At 35.4% G+C, this 21,150-nt stretch overlaps 1 long non-coding RNA gene across 1 annotated transcript in view; it reads right to left on the bottom strand.

The window, feature by feature from the left end:
- Positions 1 to 684: 684 nt before the first annotated feature.
- LOC109260625 (uncharacterized) overlaps positions 685 to 21,150 on the bottom strand; it is a 39,366-nt gene continuing 18,900 nt past the window's right edge. Inside the window, exons 2-3 of the long non-coding RNA XR_002077092.2 lie at positions 2,324 to 2,908; positions 685 to 2,142 (exon numbers count right to left, since the gene is read on the bottom strand). This is a non-coding gene — a long non-coding RNA (uncharacterized LOC109260625). The remainder of the gene's footprint in view (positions 2,143 to 2,323; positions 2,909 to 21,150) is intronic.

Raw genomic sequence — 21,150 nt, 5'->3', positions numbered from 1 at the left:
GAGCAAACTAATGTTTCACTCAGTGCTTTAGCAAACTAGCCTATGTTACTTTAGGGAGACATGTTCATCTTTCTGTTAACTCAATCATAAAAAGGAAATATTAATATTTATATTATAAATATTGAATCAATATATCATTGATATATCAATGATACAAGAAGTATATTATTTAACATATTTAAATATGTTTAATATATCAACATCAATATTATTTTAATATAAAAGTATTACATTGTATTATAGTTATACTACATAATATAATGTATACGTTAATATTATGTATTATAATTATATAATGATATTAATCTAATATATGTTAATAATATATTAATATGATAAATATATTCATTTTGGTATTGGAATTTTGTGAAACATATCCAAATAATGAAAGTATGTGCTAGACTAGACCCTCAAATACATGAACTATCTTCTTTGGTCATTATCAGTATTCAAAAGTGATATAACATGTATCACATAGAAAATATTCAATAAATAATAACTGTTATTATTGCTAACTTATTATTACTACTCAAAGCCCCCCCTTATATAGTTGTCTTTTATTGAAAGCCTGTCATGTATCAAGTGCATTTTTCACAGTCTTATTTAATTCAGCACTTACCACACTGCCTGGAAGAATAAGGATTTAATAAATATTTGCAAGGTGAAAGAACAAGTCCTCAAAACAAATATTTAAATGAAAATTTTATTAACCCAATTTACAACAGAGAATACTAGGGCTCATAATCATATCACTAATAATTGGCAAAGCACAGTCTGGCTCTGTTATATCCCACTGTGAGTAAGAAACCTGTTTTACTTTATAATCTTAACATTGTACATGAGATGAGTGCTATGAATCTTACTATTCCACACCTATTCTTATGATTCATGTCAAACTGCTTTATGACATTTGTCACAATTTCTATAATAAGTTATTTGTGTACACATAACTTTTTATTATTATCAGCTATTTACATCTCTGCCTCTTCTTCCAGACTTGTGCAAACAGACTTGAAAACAGAAGCAATATCTTATGCAAATTTATAGTAGTAACAAATAATAGAGTCATGGTAAATAATAGATGTTAGACAAATATTTATTTATTAAGTGATCAATGAAACAAAACTGAACCAAGAAGTTTAGCATATGATTTACACAAACATTGGCAGAGTTCTGACACAGAAAGTTCATTGAAAAATTCAAACATGTAAAACCAAGGGAATTTAGCTTTAAGTTCTGTGTTGTAGTCTGTTGCAGTCATTACCTAAATTCTTCATTTTATAATGTATAAATACTTTTAAAATATAATTTTAGCTGTGGAAAGTAAAGGTTAATTGACTAATGATACAATCTACGTATTAATGAGGCTATGAAATCCAGGTGCACTCTAAAGTTTTTTTGGGGGTATATTGGTTTTATCTTTGTTAACACTTACTGAGTCCTTACTATTTGTGCAGGACTTTCTATACATTCTTTATTTAACCCGCTTATGAAAATAAAAGGCTTAAAATGATTTGTTCAATATTACCTCCAATGGGGGCCAATAATCTAGTTTTGATCTTGATGTGTCTGATTTCAATACCCAAGCCTGTACCCACTATATTATACTGCATATAACATCTTCAGTTTCTTCAGAAACTTTTTCTGCATTTTTCATGAGCAGTGATAATATAGGTTCATCAATAGCAAATAGGTATAATATATATTTGTCCACTAACTCTGAAGCAAACTTGTTCAGTTCCATAAAAAATAATGTATACTGAACTGTTAATGGGAAGAAACTAAATTAATCCCTGGTGATCAAATATGAAACAACCATAAGCAGGGTACAGAATGAAAAAAAAAATTAAGGGCAGCTAATATGTCTTTTTTTGAAGGGTTGGTCTTATCAGTAAACTTTTTAAGTGACACACTTGAAAGATATGATTCAGGGATTGGGATAAGATCAATGCTTACAGGAAGGAGCCTAATGCTTGAAACTCAATAATTTTGCTTCTAAACATTGGGCTTTGATTTACTAGAATAAAATATTCTTGGATTGGTAACACTTCAAGTAGTTATGGATACATTTATCTTAATGTGATATAAGGAAATGAGAACTTATTTGTCATAGATCAAAAGGGCAGTTAAGTAAAAGTGACACTGATGGGTAAAATATATACAATGTTAGGGGTAAATAGATTTTTAAACTCAAGAAAGCACATAGAAATCAAATTCAGTGTGAAAATTTTTCATGTGAAACCTGTTATCCAGAAATCCTGAGGTTGGATTTTTTTTACTCCTTTGTTTGAAGAATGCTGATTTGAGGTTGGAGTCATCCAACCTGTTATAGTTAGGGTCTTGTTTTTTGCCTAGATTGTGGAGGAATTGTGTTTCTACCCTAAGGGGAAAAACGGTTTCTTATTTGGGATTGTTTGTAGAAATGTGGAGGAACAATATTAAAACAAATTACTTGTTTGGAATTGTTTAAAAGAATAATAAGATTTTATTTTAATTTAAATATAATATCTTTTATAGATTAGAATTTTATTTTCTTCAAAAATTTCCATGGGAAACAGCCAAGTACTTGGTTACATGACACTAACATTTCTAATGAATCCGAATTCTGAGATTTCAAAGGTATTTACAAACATAAAAAACCTTTGAAGAAATCATTTCTGTAGCCTTTTTGTATTGAAAAGTATGTTTCAACTTCATTCACTTAGTTATTTTAGCTTTTTACATTTAAGAATGTTGAGTTCTTGGGGAGCCTGGGTGGCTCAGTCAGTTTAGCGTAGGATTTCAGGGTTCATGGCTTCAAGCCCCACATCAGGCTCTGTGCTGACAGCTCAGAGCCTGGAGCTTTCTTCAGATTCTGTGTCTCCCTCTCTCTCTGACCCTCCTCAGCTTGTGCTCTCTCTGTCTCTCTCTAAAAAATAAATAAACATTTTTTTTTAAATATTGAGTTCTTTATTGTTAGTAGTTTACCCACCATGGCATTCAGTATTCCTCATACTCTATAGAGCATCTTATGTCTTAATTATGTGAAAAAATATTTTCATAGTAATTCTATTCCTTTTTTTAGATTCCAAATATACATGAAATAATGTGGTATTTTTCTTTCACTGTCTCGCTTATTTCATTTAGCATAATACCCTCAAGTTTTATCCATGTTGTCACAGATAGCAAGATTTTGTTCTTATTCATGGCTGAGTAGTATTCACTATATATATATATATATATATATATATATAACCAAGATATATAGTGCCAAGATACAAAAACAATGTAAGTATCCATCCATAGATAAATGGGTAAGTGTATATATACATATACTTACATACATTTATCTCATATCTCCTGTACTCATTCATCTAAGGATGAACACTTATATTGTTTCCACATCTTGGCTATTATAAATAATGCTGCAATGAACATAGGGGTGAATATATATTTTTGAATTAGTGTTTTCATATTTTTTTACAAATAACCAGAAGTGGGAAAGCTGAATCATATGGTAGATCAATTCTTATTTTTTTGAGGAATCTCCAGTATTGTTTTTCATAGTGGCTGCATCAATGTACAACCCTACCAACAGTGCACAAGGGTTTCCTTTTCTCCACATCCTCACCAAAACTTGTTTTTGTGTCCTTTTGATAATAGTCATTCTGGTTAATGTAAGGTGATATATCACTGTGGTTTAGATTTACATTTTCTTGACGATTAGTGGTATTGAGCATCTTTTATGTATCTATTGGTCATCTGTATGTCTTCTTTTTAAAAGTTTTATTTTGATTTCAGTTAGTTAAAATACAATGTTATATTGGTTTCAGGTGTATAATATAGTGATTCAAAAATTCCATACATCACCCAGTGCTCATCATCTGTATGTCTTCTTTAGAAAAATATTCATTGAGATTATCTGCCCATTTTTAAATCAGGTTATTTGATTTTCATTGTTCAGTTGTATGATATTTATATATTTTGGATATCAACCCATTTTCAGATATATAGTTTGAAAATATATTCTCCCATTCAGAGGGTTGCCTTTTCATTTTGATGATGGCTCACTTCATTGTGTATTATGAAGTAGTTTGAAATAATCCCATTTGTTTATTTTTGCTTTTGTTTCCCTTGCCTTTGGCATCAGATACACAAATACATTGCTAAGACCAATGTCAAGGTGCTTGCCACCTATGATTTTTTTTTTCTAGGAATTTTATGGTTTCAAGGGTTCATATTCAAGTCTTTAATCCATTTGAGTTAATTTTTTGTATAGGGTAAGAGAGTGGTCTGGTTTCATTTGCATGTGACTGTTTAGCTTTTCCAGCACCAATTTATGCATAGATTATTCTTTCTCCATCATACATTCCTGGCTTTTTTGTCATAAATTAATTGTCCATATATATGTAGGTTTATTTCTGGGCTCTCTATTTTGTTCCATTGATGCATGTGTCTATTTTTATGCCAATACTATACTGTTTTGATTACGATAGCTTTGTAGTGTAGTTTGAAATGATTAAATGGGATACCTCCAGCTTTGTTCTTTCCCAAGATTATATTGAATATTTGGTTTTGTTGTTGTTTCATACAAATTTTAGGATTATTTGTTCTAGTTCTTTGAAAAAATGCTGTTGGTATTTTGACAGGGATTGCATTGAATCTGTAGATTGCTTTGGGTAGTATGTTCATGTTAACAATATTAATTCTTCCAATTTATGAACACAGAATGTCTTTTCATTATGTATGTCTTCTTCAGTTTCTTTTTTCAGTGTCTTATGGTTTTCAACGTACAGGAATTTCACCTCTTTGGATAAAGTTATTCCTAGGTATTTTATTCTTTTTGGTTCCATTGCAAATGTGGTTGCTTTCTTAATTCTCCTTTCACATAGTTCATTATTAGTGCATAGAAATAGCACAGATTTCTGTATATTGATCTTGTACCCAGCAACTTTACTGAATTTATTGATTAGTTCTAAAATTTCTTTTGGTGTAGATGTTAGAATTTTGTATATATAATATTGGGGCGCCTGGGTGACTCAGTCAGGTTAAGCACCAGATTCAGCTCAGGTCATGATCTCATGGTTCATGAGTTTGAGCCCTGCATTGGGCTCTGTGCTGACAGCTTAGAGCCTAGAGCCTTCTTTGGATCCTGTGTCTCCCTCTCTCTCTACCCCTCCCCTGCTCATGCTCTGTCTCTCTCTCTCTCAAAAATAAAAAAAAAAAATAAAAAAATAATTTTCTATATATAATATCATGCCATCTACAAATTGTGAGTTTTACTTCTTTCCCAATTTGGATGGCTTTTATTTCTTTTTCTTATTATATTGCTGTCTTTAGGGCTTCCAGTATTATATTGAATAGAAGTGGTAAGTGTAGGCATCCTTGTGTAGTTCCTGATGTTAGATGAAAATCCTTCAGTTTTTTACCATTGAGTATGAGATTAGCTGTGGGCTTGTCATATATGATTTTTATTATGTTGAGGTACATTCTTTCTATAACCACTTTGTTGGGCGTTTTTATCACGATGTTGAATTTTGTCAAATGCTTTACCTGCATTGGTTGAGATGATCATATGATTATCTTTCATTTTGTTAAGGTGATATATCACAGTGATTGCAAATGGGTATTAAACCATTCATGCATTCCTGGAATAAATCCCAACTGATCGTGGTTTATGATTCCCTTAAAATATTTTTAAATTTAGTTTGCTAATATTTTGTTGAGGATTTTTACATCTATATTTATCAGGGATATTGAATCCTAATCTTTTTGTGGCCTCCTGTCTGGTTTTTGTATTAGGGTAATGGTGACTTTATAAAAGTAATTTGGAAGCATTTCCTCTACTTTGATACATTGGAACAGTTTTAGAATAGGTATTAAATCTTTGAATGTTTTTTAGAACTTACCAGTAAAGCCATCTGGTTCTGGGCTTCAATTTTGGAAGAAGACTTTGGTTACATATTCAATCTCCTTAATAGAAATCAATCTATTCACATTTTCTATTTCTTCATGATTCATTTTTGGAAGATTGTATGTTTCTAGGAATGTATCAATTCTTTTACTAGGTTGTCCAATTTCTTGGCACAGAGTTGTTTACAGTTTTTAATGATCCTTTGTAGTTCTGTGTTATCAATTTTAACTTTCCTTCTTTTCATTTCTGATTTTATATATTTGAGACTTCTCTATTTTTTTCATAGTGAGTCTAACTAATTGTCAGTTTGGTTTATATTTTCAATGAACCAGCTCTTTGTTTTATAGACATTTTCTATCGATTTTTCAGTCTCTATATTTCCATCGATCTTTATTATTTTCTTCCTTCTAATTTGGGGCTTTGTTATTCATTTTTTTTTAGTTCCTTTAAGTGTAAAATTAAACTGTCTATCTGATTTTTTTCTTTATTTTTTCTTTTTTTAAAAAATTTAATGTTTATTTATGAGAGAGAGAGAGAGAGAGAGAGATTACATGTAAGGGAGGGGCAAGAGAGAGAGGGAGACACAGAATCCAAAGCAGGCTCCAGGCTCAAGCAAAGAGCTTGAGGCAGGTCTCAAACTCACAAACTGTGAGATCATGATTTTAGTGGAAGTCAGATGCTCAATCAACAGAGCCACCCAGGTGTCCCTTCATTGTTTCTTTATTGTTATGAAATTCCCTTTCAGAACCACTTTTTCTGCATCTCATAGATTTTTATATGCTGTGTTTTTTTTTTCATATGTCCATAGGTATTTTTTATTTCTCCTTTGATTTCTTTGATGACTGGTCAGTAGTATGTTGCTTAATCTCCACATTTTTGTGTTTTTTAGCTTTCTTCTTGTAATTGATTAATTAAATGCCATTGTGGTCAAAAACGATGCTGGATATCATTTCAATATTTTGAATTTATTGAGACTTGTGTGTGTGTGTCACCTAACATTTGATCTCTCCTTGAATATGTCCTATATGCACCTGAGGAGAATGTGTGTTCTGTTGATTTTGGATAAAGTGTTCTGCATAGGTCTATTAAGTCCATCTAGTTTAATATGTTTTTTTTAATGTTTTTTTTATTTATTTTTGAGACACAGAGAGACAGAGCGTGAGTGGGGGAGGGGCAGAGAGAGGGGGAGACACAGAATCTGAAACAGGCTACAGGCTCTGAGCTGTCAGCACAGAGCCTGATGCAGGGCTCGAACTCACAGACCGTGAGATCATGACCTGAGCTGAAGTCAGATGCTCAACCGACTGAGCCACTCAGGCGCCCCTTAATATGTTTTTTAAGGTTGACTTATCTTTACAGATTTTCTGTCTAGATGATTTATCCAATGATGTAAGTGAGGTTCTAAAATCCTCCACTGTTAATGTATTTCTGTCAATTTCCACCTTATCTCCATTAATATTTGCTTTGTATATTTGGTACTCCTATGTTAGGTGCATATAAATTTATGTGGTATATCTTCTTATTGGATTGATTGCTTTATAATTATGTAATGGTCTTCTTTGTCTTTTACTATAGTCTTTGCTTTAAACTCTATTTTGTATGATAGGACTATTATACTAACTATCTTTTTGTTTCTATATGTATGGAGTATCTTTTTTCATTCTTTCACTTTCAGTCTCTGTGTGTCCTCATTTCTAAAGTAAGTCTCTTGTAGGTAATATATAGACGTGTCTTTTTTAGCTCATTCAAACATTCAATGGTATTTGATTGAAGAATTTAATCCATTTACATATAACATAATTATTGATTAGGATGTACTTATTGCAATTTTGTTAATTGTTTTATGGATTTTTTTTCAACATATGAAATTTATTGTCAAATTGGTTTCCATACAACACCCATTGCTCATCCCAAAAGGTGCCCTCCTCAATACACATCACCCAACCTTCGCTCCCTCCCACCCCCCATCAACCCTCATTTGTTCTCAGTTTTTAAGAGTCTCATGCTTTGGCTCTCTCCCACTCTAACCTCTTTTTCTTTTCCTTCCCCTCCCCCATGGGTTTCTGTTAAGTTTCTCAGGATCCACATAAGAGTGAAAGCATATGGTATCTGTCTTTCTCTGTATGGCTTATTTCACTTAGCATCACACACTCCAGTTCCATCCACGTTGCTACAAAGGGCCATATTTCATTCTTTCTCATTGCCCTGTAGTACTCCATTGTGTATATAAACCATAATTTCTTTATCCATTCATCAGTTGATGGACATTTAGGCTCTTTCCATAATTTGGCTATTGTTGAGAGTGCTGCTATAAACATTAGGGTACAAGTGCCCCTATGCATCAGCACTCCTGTATCCCTTGGGTAAATTCCTAGCAGTGCTATTGCTGGGTCATAGGGTAGGTCTATTTTTAATTTTCTGAGGAACCTCCACACTGTTTTCCAGAGTGGCTGCACCAATTTGCAATCCAACCAACAGGGCAAGAGGGTTCCCGTTTCTCCACATCCTCGCCAGGATCTATAGACTCCTGATTTGTTCATTTTGGCCACTCTGACTGGCATGAGGTGATATCTGAGTGTGGTTTTGATTTGTATTTCCCTGATGAGGAGTGACGTTGAGCATCTTTTCATGTGCCTGTTGGCCATCCGGATGTCTTCTTTAGAGAAGTGTCTATTCATGTTTTCTGCCCATTTCTTCACTGGGTTACTAGTTTTTCAGGTGTGGAGTTTGGTAAGCTCCTTATAGATTTTGGATACTAGCCCTTTGTCCGATATGTCATTTGCAAATATTTTTTCCCATTCCACTGGTTGCCTTTTAGTTTTGTTGGTTGTTTCCTTTGCTGTGCAGAAGCTTTTTATCTTCATAAAGTCACAGTAATTCATTCTTGCTTTTAATTCCCTTGCCTTTGGGGATGTGTCGAGTAAGAGATTGCTACGGCTGAGATCGGAGAGGTCTTTTCCTGCTTTCTCCTCTAGGGTTTTGATGGTTTCCTGTCTCACATTCAGGTCCTTTATCCTTTGTGAGTTTATTTTTGTGAATGGTGTGAGAAAGTGGTCTAGTTTCAACCTTCTGCATGTTGCTATTCAGTTCTCCCAGCAACATTTGTTAAAGAGACTGTCTTTTTTCCATTGGATGTTCTTTCCTGCTTTGTCAAAGATGAGTTGGCCATACGTTTGTGGGTCTAGTTCTGGGGTTTCTATTCTATTCCATTGGTCTATGTGTCTGTTTTTGTGCCAATACCATGCTGTCTTGATGATGACAGCTTTGGAGTAGAGGCTAAAGTCTGGGATTGTGATGCCTCCTGCTTTGGTCTTCTTCTTCAAAATTGCTTTGGCTATTCAGGGCCTTTTGTGGTTCCATATGAATTTTAGGATTGCTTGTTCTAGTTTCGAGAAGAATGCTGGTGCAATTTTGATTGGGATTGCATTGAATGTGTAGATAGCTTTGGGTAGTATTGACATTTTGACAATATTTATTCTTCCAATCCATGAGCAGGGAATGTCTTTCCATTTCTTTATATCTTCTTCAATTACCTTCATAAGCTTTCTATAGTTTTCAGCATACAGATCTTTTACATCTTTGGTTAGATTTATTCCTAGGTATTTTATCTTTCTTGGTGCAATTGTGAATGGGATCAGTTTCTTTATTTGTCTTTCTGTTGTTCCATTGTTAGTGTATAAGAATGCAACTGATTTCTGTACATTGATTTTGTATCCTACAACTTTGCTGAATTCATGTATCAGTTCTAGCAGACTCTTGGTGGAGTCTGTTGGATTTTCCATGTATAATATCATGTCATCTGCAAAAAGCGAAAGCTTGACTTCATCTTTGCCAATTTGGATGCCTTTGATTTCCTTTTGTTTGATTGCTGATGCTAGAACTTCCGACACTATGTTAAACAACAGCAGTCAGAGTGGGCATCCCTGTCGTGTTCCTGATCTCAGGGAAAAAGCTCTCAGTTTTTCCCCATTGAGGATGATGTTAGCTGTGGGCTTTTCATAAATGGCTTTTATGATGTTTAAGTTTGTTCTTTGTATCCAGACTTTCTCAAGGTTTTTTATTAAGAAAGGGTGCTGAATTTTGTCAAATTCTTTTTCTGCATCGATTGACAGGATCATATGGTTCTTATCTTTTCTTTTATTAATGTGATGTATCACATTGATTGATTTGTGAATGTTGAACCAGCCCTGCATCCCAGGAATGAATCCCACTTGATCATGGTGAACCACTCTTTTTATATGCTGTTGAATTCAATTTGCTAGTATCTTATTGAGAATTTTTGCATCCATATTCATCAGGGATATTGGCCTGTAGTTCTCTTTTTTTACTGGGTCTCTGTCTGGTTTAGGAATCAAAGGAATGCTGGCTTCATAGAATGAGTCTGGAAGTTTGCCTTCCCTTTCTACTTTTTGGAATAGCTTGAGAAGGATAGGTAATATCTCTGCTTTAATCGTCTGGTAGAACTCCCCTGGGAAGCCATCTGGTCCTGGACTCTTATTTGTTGGGAGATTTTTGATAACCGATTCAATTTCTTTGCTGGTTATGGGTCTGTTCAAGCTTTCTATTTCCTCCTGATTGAGTTTTGGAAGAGTGTGGGTGTTTAGGAATTTGTCCATTTCTTCCAGGTTGTCCAGTTTGTTGGCATATAATTTTTCATAGTATTCCTTGATAATTGTTTGTATCTCTGAGGGATTGGTTGTAATAATTCCATTTTCATTCATGATTTTATCTATTTGGGTCATCTCCCTTTTCTTTTTGAGAAGCCTGGCTAGAGGTTTGTCAATTTTGTTTATTTTTTCAAAAAACCAACTCTTGGTTTCGTTGATCAGCTCTACAGATTTTTTAGATTCTATATTGTTTATTTCTGCTCTGATCTTTATTATTTCTCTTCTTCTGCTGGGTTTAGGCTGCCTTTGCTGTTCTGCTTCTATTTCCTTTAGGTGTGCTGTTAGATTTTGTATTTGGGATTTTTCTTGTTTCTTGAGATAGGCCTGGATTGCAATGCATTTTCCTCTCAGGACTGTTTTCACTGCATCCCAAAGCGTTTGGATTGTTGTATTTTCATTTTAGTTTGTTTCCTTGTATTTTTTAATTTCTTCTCTAATTGCCTGGTTGACCCACGCACTCTTTAGTAGGGTGTTCTTTAACCTCCAAGCTTTTGGATGTTTTCCAGACTTTTTCCTGTGGTTGATTTCAAGCTTCATAGCATTGTGGTCTGAAAGTATGCATGGTATAATTTCAATTCTTGTAAACTTATGAAGGGCTGTTTTGTGACCCAGTATATGATCTATCTTGGAGAATGTTCCATGTGCACTCGAGAAGAAAGTATATTCTGTTGCTTTGGGATGCAGAGTTCTAAATATATCTGTCAAGTCCATCTGATCCAATGTATCATTCAGGGCCCTTGTTTCTTTATTGACTGTGTGTGTAGATGATCTATCCATTTCTGTAAGTGGGGTGTTAAAGTCCCCTGCAATGACCACATTCTTATCAATAAGGTTACTTATGTTTATGAGTAATTGTTTTATATATCTGGGGGCTCGGGTATTTGGCGCATAGACATTTATAATAGTTAGCTCTTCCTGGTGGATAGACCCTGTGATTATTATATAATGCCCTTCTTCATCTCTTGTTACAGCCTTTAATTTAAAGTCTAGTTTGTCTGATATAAGTATGGCTACTCCAGCTTTCTTTTGGCTTCCAGTAGCATGATAAATAGTTCTCCATCCCCTCACTCTCAATCTGAAGGTGTCCTCAGGTCTAAAATGAGTCTCTTGTAGACAGCAAATAGATGGGTCTTGTTTTTTTTACCCATTCTGATACCCTATGTCTTTTGGTTGGCGCATTTAATCCGTTTACATTCAGTGTTATTATAGAAAGATACGGGTTTAGTGTCATTGTGATGTCTCAATGTTTTATACTTGTAGCATTGACTCTGGTACTTTGTCTCACAGGATCCCCCTTAGGATCTCTTGTAGGGCTGGTTTAGTGGTGACAAATTCCTTCAGTTTTTGTTTGTTTGGGAAGATCTTTATCTCTCCTTCTGTTCTAAATGACAGACTTGCTGGATAAAGGATTCTTGGCTGCATATTTTTTTTTCTGTTCAACACATTGAAGATCTTGTGCCAATCCTTTCTGGCCTGCCGAGTTTCAAAGAGAGATCAGTCACGAGTCTTATAGATCTCCCTTTATAAGTTAGGGCACGTTTATCCCTTGCTGCTTTCAGAATTTTCTCTTTATTCTTGTATTTTGCCAGTTTCACTATGATATATCGTGCAGAAGATCGATTCAAGTTACGTCTGAAGGGAGTTTTCTGTGCCTCTTGGATTTCAATGCCTTTTTCCTTCCCCAGTTCAGGGAAGTTCTCAGCTATTATTTCTTCAAGTACACCTTCAGCACCTTTCTCTCTCTCTTCCTCCTCTGGGATACCAATTATGCATATATTATTTCTTTTTAGTGTATCACTTAGTTCTCTAATTTTCCCCTCATACTCCTGGATTTTTTTATCTCTCTTTTTCTCAGCTCCCTCTTTTTCCATAATTTTATCTTCTAGTTCACCTATTCTGTCCTCTGCTTCTTCAGTCTGAGCTGTGGTCGTTTCCTTTTTATTTTGCATCTCGTTTAAAGCGTTTTTCAGCTCCTCCTGACTATTCCTTAGTCCCTTGATCTCTGCTGTCCTCTATACTGTTTTCAAGCCCAGCGATTAATTTTATGACTATTATTCTAAATTCACTTTTTGTTATATTATTTAAATCCTTTTTGATCAGTTCATTAGCTGTTGTTATTTCTTGGAGATTCTTTTGAGGGGAATTCTTCCGTTTGGTCATTTTGGATAGTCCTTGGAGTGGTGGGGACCTGCAGGGCGCTTCCCCTGTGCTGTGGTGTATAACTGGAGTTGGTGGGAGAGGCCGCAGTCCGACCTGATGTCTGCCCCCAGCCCACTGCTGGGGCCACAGTCAGACTGATGTGTGCCTTCTCTTCCCCTCTCCTAGGGGCGGGATTCACTGTGGGGTGGCGTGGCCCGTCTAGGCTACTTGCACACTGCCAGGCTTGTGGTGCTGGGGATCTGGTGTATTAGCTGGGGTGGGTAGGCAAGTTGCACAGGGGCAGGAAGGGCAGGCTTAGCTCACTTCTCCTTCGGTGATCCACTTCAGGAGGGGCCCTGTGGCAGCAGGAGGGAGTCAGATCTGCTGCCGGAGGCTTGGCTCTGCAGAAGCACAGAGTTGGGTGTTTACGCTGCGCGAGCAAGTTCCCTAGTAGGAACTGGTTCCCTTTGGGATTTTGGCTTGGGGATGGGCTGGGGAGATGGCGCTGGCGAGCGCCTTTGTTCCCTGCCAAGCTGAGCTCTGCCGTCCGGGGGCTCAGCAGCTCTCCCTCCCTTTGTCCTCCAGGCTTCCCGCTTTCCGAGCAGAGCTGTTAACTTATGACCTCTCAGATGCTAAGTTGCGCTTGCTGTCGGAACACACTCCGTCCGGCCCCTCCGCTTTTGCAAGCCAGACTCGGGGGCTCTGCTTGGCTGGTGGGCCACCCTTCTGCCCCGGCTCCCTCCCACCAGTCCGTGCAGCGCGCACCACCTCTCTGCCCTTCTTACCCTCTTCCGTGGGCCTCTTGTCTGTGCTTGGCTCTGGAGTCTCCATTCTGCTAGTCTTCTGGTGGTTTTCTGGGTTATTTAGGCAGGTGTAGGTGGAATCTAAGTGATCAGCAGGACGCGCAGTGAGCCCAGTGTCCTCCTATGCCGCCATACCTTTATGAATGTTTTTGTACTTTCCTTCTGTTCCTTTCTTCTTCTCCTTCTCTCCTCCGTTGTGGTTTGATGGCTTTCTCATTATTGTAAAGTTTTGCTTGGTGGTTACTCTGAGGTTCCCATGTAGCATCCCATACATACGTCAGTTGTATTTGACTGATCTTTTTTTCTTTCTTGAAAGAGAGAACACATTTTAGAGAGAGCAGGGGAGGGGCAGAAAAGGAGACGGAGAGAGTGAATCCTGAACAGGTTCCACATCCAGCACAGATCCTAATGTGGGGCTCAATCTCATGACCATGAGATCATGACCTGAGCAGAAATCAAGAGTCAGGTGCTTAACTAACTGAACCACCCAGGCAACCCCTAACAGTATATTTTAAGTTGAAAGGAAGTTAAATATGAACACATTCCAAAACTTTACATTTTTACTCCCATTGCTACATTTTGTATTTTTAATCACATTTCCAAATATTTATTTCATGGATCCCTTATATAATTATTATAGTTTTAGTTAATTTTACTACTTTTGTCCTTTAAATTTCATACTTGCTATATAAGTGATTGATAAACTATATTTACTATGTATGTATCATTTCCAGTGATATTTTTACTTTCATATGTTTTCTTGTTATTAATTAGTGCTATTTCTTTTCAGCTTAAAGATATCCCTTTAACATTTCTTGTAAGACTGGTTTAGTGGTGATGACTTCCTTTTTTTAAAGTTTATTTATATATTTTGAGAGAGAGAGAAAGAGAGAGAGAGTATGAGCAGGGGATGAGCAGAGGGAGAGAGAATCCCAAGCAGGCTCTCTGTTCTCAGCAGGGAGCCCAATGCAGGGCTTGCTCTCACTAATTGTTAGATTACAACCAGAGCCAAAATCAAGAATAAGATGATTAACTGACTGAGCCACACAGTTGCCCTGGAGATGAGTTCCTTTTGTTTTTGTTTGTCTTTAAAACTTTAATCTCCCCTTCAATTCTAAATGATAGCCTTGCCAAGTAGAAAATTCTTGGCTAGAAGAATTTTGTTTTGTTTTTGTTTCCAGCCCTTTGAATATGTCACACCACTTCTTTATGACCTGCAAAGTTTCTACTGAAAAATCTGCTGATAATCTTATATGGTATCCCTTATGCATAACAAGTTGTTTTCCTCTTGATGCTTTTAAAATTCTGTCTTTAACTTTTACCATTTTAAGCATGATGTGTCTTGATGTGGATCTCTTTGGATTTATCTTATTTGGAACTCTCTGGGCTTCCTGGACTTAGACATCTGTTTTCTTTCCCAGATTAGGGAAGTTTTCAGGCATCATTTCTTCAAATAAATTTTTTTGGCTCTCCCTCTCTTCTCCTTCCAGCACCCCTATAATGTGAATGTTATTCTGCTTGATGTTGTCCTGAAAATCCCTTAAGTATCTTCACTTTTAGAATTCCTCTTCATTTTATGCTGTTTTGTCTAAGTGAGTTCCATTGTTTTGTCTTCCAACTTGCAGATCTCTTCTTCATCTTCATCCAGTGTACTGGTTCTCGGTTCAGTTATTGTATTCTTCAGCTCTGTAACTTGTCTGGTACTTTCTTATTATATCTGATTTTTGAACAATATGGATTTGAACTGTGAAGGAACTATATGATATTATAAATGTATTTTCTTCTTTTTTATCATTTTCTTAATAAAATTTTCTTTTTTCCAGCTTTATTGTACTAATATAGTATATAATGCATATAACATACAAAATATGTGTTAATCAATTTTTCCTGTTACTGGTAAGTCTTATGGTCAGTAGTGCTATCACTAGTTACATTTTTGGAGAGTCAAAAGATATACATAGATTGTCAATTCTGTGTCAGCACCCTGACCTCTGAGTCATTGAAGGGTGAACTGTATTTCTATCTCTTTGTCAAAGTTCTCAGTGTGGTCACTCATTATGCTTCCAAGTGCACTGAAAATCTTCATGACCATCACTTTAAATTCTTTTTCATGTAGATTGCTTATCTCTATTTCATAAAGATCTTTTTCATAGGTTTTGTCTTATCTATTCATTTGAAGCATATTATTCTGCCTCCTTATTTTGCTTTTTTCTTTGTGTTTGTTCCTATGTATTAGGCAAATCAGCTATCTCTTTGTGTCTTAAAGGATTTGCCTTGTATATGAGAAGGCTCATGGGCCTAGGAATCATGTTTCCCCACTAGCCACCAAGCATTTAAGGGACATCCCCTATGTGAACTGCTTGTGTATTCTTGCTGTGGTGGGGCTATGGCACAGGGGTGTGTAGAGCTCTCATCTGGGTAGCTGTAACGTGCAGTTGCAGTGCAAGGGTGGAAGAGGCTCTTATCTATTACAGCTGTGACCTACAGCTGCACTTTGCAGGGCAGTAGGTCTTTTATCCAGGTGGATCTGACATATGGCTCTGAAACTTCTTTGTTTACTCCTCACGTTGTCACTTCAGGTCACCATCCTTAACTTGATTTGGCTCAATTTGGGGTGGTTATACCCTGAAGGAAATTTATAGGTAGACAATGATAAGGATCCTGCAAAAACTACATTTTTTTGAAATTTTATCCCCATGTCCATACACATGAGGAAAGCACAGCTTGAACAGACCAGCCTGGTTGTGTGAACCAGATTCAGATATCAGGATCAAAGAAAGAAAAGGTTCCTATGCCTAGAAAAGATGCACACACACACACACACACACACACACACACACATCACTATAGTTATAAAGGAAGAATGATCTTTGTGAGAAAATGTGTGAAAAAGGAAGTTGGTCATACATTGAATTATCTCATCCTTACAACATCCCTATGAAGTAGGCATTTTTTTTTTTTTTTACTCTACAAGATGAGGATCCAGACAGGTAGGATTACTTGCCTAGAGTCATACAGTCAGCAATTGGTTGAAGTGAGGATTTGAACTTAGATCTTACCTGATTCAAGGGCCTAAACACCTGACTGCTACATTGCACTGAACAAATGAGATTCCTGGGTTCTTCTGAAGTATGGCCATATATATACAAACCAGAGAAAGTAGGAAAAAAAAACTTCTAATGTCTGGAGGAGGAGAGAGAAAGATTCTTGAGGTTCCTGAGTTCTATTTCTTATCAGCACTGTACAAGAGGTAAAAATTCCTGAAGAGGAATTGCTGGTGTGTGTATGTGTGTATGTGCATGCGTGCATGTGACCCCTGACATGGGAGTTCAAGCCTCTGCAAAGTTTGTGTCCAGATTTGGCACAAAATCAGGTGTTTTTCCCAATACTTGACAGTCACTTAGGCTGGGATAATGGGCATCTCTGTGGTATCGGAATAGTCAGATATCTGAAAAACAGACTCTTACCTAAAATATTGTTATGGCATAAGACTCTAAATGTATGACATAATCTCCATAGGGTAGGGAACCCTAAACATGAAAATTTAAATTTCCACTAACTTGTGGAATGGGAGGCTAAGAGGCAGAGATTATGTTATTATAGAAAGTGAAGCAATACTTCTGGCACATTGATTTCATCCATGCCTCCTATACTTCTTTCTACCTATAGAATCACAATATATTCCATTTAACTAACACAGCATGCAAAGTGCTAAGTGCTAAAGTCTTAGGAACTTAGCACAGAGCTTTTGGCACATCTTAATAAATTTTAGATAAACACATATTAGATAATAATAAATTCTACTTTTGCGTAGAATTAAACACTTCCTACCAGCTGTTATATATCTGTCATATAATTCAGCTTGTTAGGTATTTCAGTATAATATTAAAAATCTTACATACATTTTTAAGACAAAACTTTAAAGCAACAAACATTTAAATCTGGTTTCAAAATAGGTTTTACTTTCCTAATTCACAAGTTTGATGTCACACCTAGTCTGAATATATAACTTCCTATTATAAAGATTTTTTTAATACCTTACACTTTTAGCAATGGAATATATGTATATTTATATATGTAAATAATTTAAACATGCTATCTTCTACTTAGGCAACCTAAATGCACATATGCCTCAGGAAAATATAAAGAAATATAACAGTTCAATGTCATACAGTATTCAGCAGACATGTGGTCTAGCAATATAAAAATTATGGACAACAATTTATGTGTGTGCTTTTAGGCTGAGACCAAATTATTTCAGATACTGTGGTATGGAATATAGAGGTATTCAGCTCTTAAAAACCAAAATGATGGATGCTACTGTGTTCATATTCTTCTTGTTTAGATATCTGTATTTCAGTAAAATTAAACAGTTGGATTACTGAATTTTGTATTTCTTGCCACAGAGATTCCTAAACATTCTGGTCCATTATTATAAGATCCATTTTAAGTCAGAAAGAGGCCTGGTTGAAGGTGGTCAAAAGGTAAAAACTTCCAGTTATAACTAAGTGCTAGGTATGTATGTATGTATGTATGTATGTATGTATGTATGTAATGTACTGCATAGTGACTACAGTTAACAATACTGTATTATAAATTTGAAAGTTGCTAAGAAAGCAGATCTTAAGAGTTTTCACCACAAGAAGAAAATGTAACTATGTGAGGTGATGGATGCCCATTAAATTTACTGTAGTAATCATTCCACAATACATATGTGTATCAAATCATTATGTTGTACACCTAAAATTAATGTCAATTATATTTCAACAAAGTAGGAAAAAAAAGAAGCTTGAGTTCTAAAACAATTAAGATTAACATATGAAACAACAGGAAAAATGGCTGATATGTTATGATACCTACAAGAGAACACATATATTTTTAAGATTAAAAATACTGATAGCATTAACCTGATTAATGAAAAGGTACTATAATGGACTTGGAGTAAAACTTGCTTTTCTCTACTCTTTTAAAATGTTTTATATTATGGTAAAAACACTTAAAATGAGATCTACCTTCTTAACAGACCTTTAAGTGTATAATACAGTATTGTTAAATATATGCACAGTGTTGTACAGCAGATCTCTAGAAACTATTCATTTTGCATAACTTAAACTTTACACCTGTTGATAAGCAACTCCCCATTTTCTACATTTCCCTGCCCCTGGCAACCAGCATTCTATCCTCTAGCTTCTAGAAGTTTGACTATTTTAGATACTTCATGTAAGTGTAATCATGCAGTATTTGTCCTCTATGACTAACTTATTTTACTTAACATTTTATTTCAAGCTTTATCCATGTTGTTGCATTAAGCAGAGCTTCCTTCCTTTTTAAGGCTGAATAATATTCCATTGTATGTATATACCACATCTTCTTTACCCATTCATTTGTTGATGTACATTTAGGTTGTTTCTACATCTTAGGTGCTGTGAATAATGTTGCAATAAACCTGGAAGTACAAAGATATCTTTCAGATCCTGATTTCAATTTTTTGAAAGTGAAAGAGATGTGGGGTTGGTAGATCTTATGGTAGTTCTATTTTTAATTTTTTGAGGATCCTTCATACCGTTTTCTATAGCAACTGCGCAATTTTGCATTCCCACCAACAGTGCACAAGGGTTCCAAATTCTCCACATCCTTGCCAAGACTTGTGACATTTTCCATCTCTAAGAGCGGGCACCATGGATCAATTATAATAAAGTTTCTGTTTTCAAGGTTGGGATTTATCTCTAGAACTTCTTGTTTACCTATTTTGTAGGTAACAGCACTGATGAAGGTTTAATAAACTTTGAATACCATGTATGAAATATACAGAATCACAAATCTTGTTCCTGTAATTTATGTAAACAGAGTATTTTGCCAGACTTTTGTCTATCTGCAATTCATTGTGTACTTACTAAAACTGGTTTGGATAAATTCTCATCTATTTTATTCATGAAACTAAAGCTTTGCATGCTGGTTTTATTCTAGGAGAAAAGAGTGCAGAAGATTACTACCAACAATAACAACAAACTTACTATAGCTGAGTATTGAACTGAGTTAACTGATTTCAAGTTTTAACTTTCATCCTCTGTGACAGTTTCTCACTGAATAATGACTAGAACCTTCATTTTCAACATTGAACCACTATACAATTGAATTACCTTGTATATCTTCTTCTGCCTCTAAAAATATTCTGGCAAGTATGTGCAATGTATACTTTCAGTGGGGAACTGTGATTAGGCTATGAAAATCTCAGAAATCATTTCCTCACAGGAAAAAATTCATAATTGTTCTTTATTTTCAGCATATATAGGTCAAACCAAATTAGTTGTATAAAGACTAACATAAAACAAACTTTTAAAAATATATGTATCTAGATTTTCAGAGAAAACACATTAGAAATTATTGCAATTCATCTAGCTTAAATCTTTGTGGCACACTGGAACAGACATTTTCGGACTGGATATTGACTAAAATAAATAAGTTCTTAGCTAGGACTTAATTTTTTTATTATACCAACATTTATGTTGCAACAGCTGTCAATGTAATTATCCAGTACATGAGATAAACCCAATTTCTCTCCCTGGAATTTGTAATATCTATGTATTTCATCTTCCTCAGAGGCTAATCAGCCAATAGCAGGGACTTTCAGAAGAGTAAGCTGTGGGATTTAGATGAAACTGCTGTGGTTATCAGGTGATCTGGTCAAAATATTCTTGGCATACTAGAACTGGGGTATTATTTTTTTTTAAAACGAATAATGATATGGGCTAGGTAAGGCAGGGTGAAATATGTCTTGTTTGTTTATGCTGGCTTTCCAAGCTACATCAAAGATTTTGCACTGCTCCTTTATAATGTACTTCTAGAGGAGAGTCTCTCTATTCAGTATAGATCCCAGCACAAAATTTTAAGTGATTTAATGAATAAGACTCTCAGATGTGTTCCCATGTATTCCATGTGCATGTGGAAAATCAATCAGCCGTATTCTCCCTTAGGAGATTATAGGGAAACCATTGCAAAGCGGAACACTGCTTTCTGGTCTTGCTGAAAACAGCAGGCTGCACTTTGCCTATCTAGTTCATGTATATCTAGAGAAAGTATCTTATCTAGTTAATGTATTTCTAGGGGTTAGGTCCTGTCTGTGCTCATAAATTCCTTAGATCATGTTATCACATGGAATATTTTATCTTGTTTCCTACCCTGTTTTCTACATCTGCTCTTTTGAAGTCTTGGGAACGCCTTAACTTGGTTTTGTGCATATTTTCAATATGTTCTTACTGGCACGTAGCCCACTGATGTATTATATATTGTCTCCCAAAATGTATGCTTAATAAATATGGGAGCTTGAGAGCAGCTTGGGGAGACTTCCCTTAGTCTTCCTCTCATCTCTTTTGACTTGTGTAGGGTCCTGAGTAATTCTTTCTGCTGCCATTGACTTTGCAGGACAAAGTGGAAAGCTGAACCCACATGTGCATACCCTAATTATAGTCCTATTCAATTTTACTGTATTTGTTGGCTATCTTCCTGCCCCAGTACAGGGCTTTCTTACAGAATACACAGGACATTTTTCACCTTTTCATCCCCACAGTCTAGCCCCATTAATGGTATTGGTGAAATGCTCCACAAATTTTTTTTAATATTTTTTTAGTTATATTTATTTTTGAGAAAG

The sequence above is a fragment of the Panthera pardus genome, unplaced genomic scaffold, assembly GCF_024362965.1.
Source record: "Panthera pardus isolate Hobbes unplaced genomic scaffold, ASM2436296v1 HiC_scaffold_27, whole genome shotgun sequence".
Classification (NCBI taxonomy): Eukaryota; Metazoa; Chordata; class Mammalia; order Carnivora; family Felidae; genus Panthera; species Panthera pardus.
This window is presented reverse-complemented; position numbering and strand designations above follow the sequence as displayed.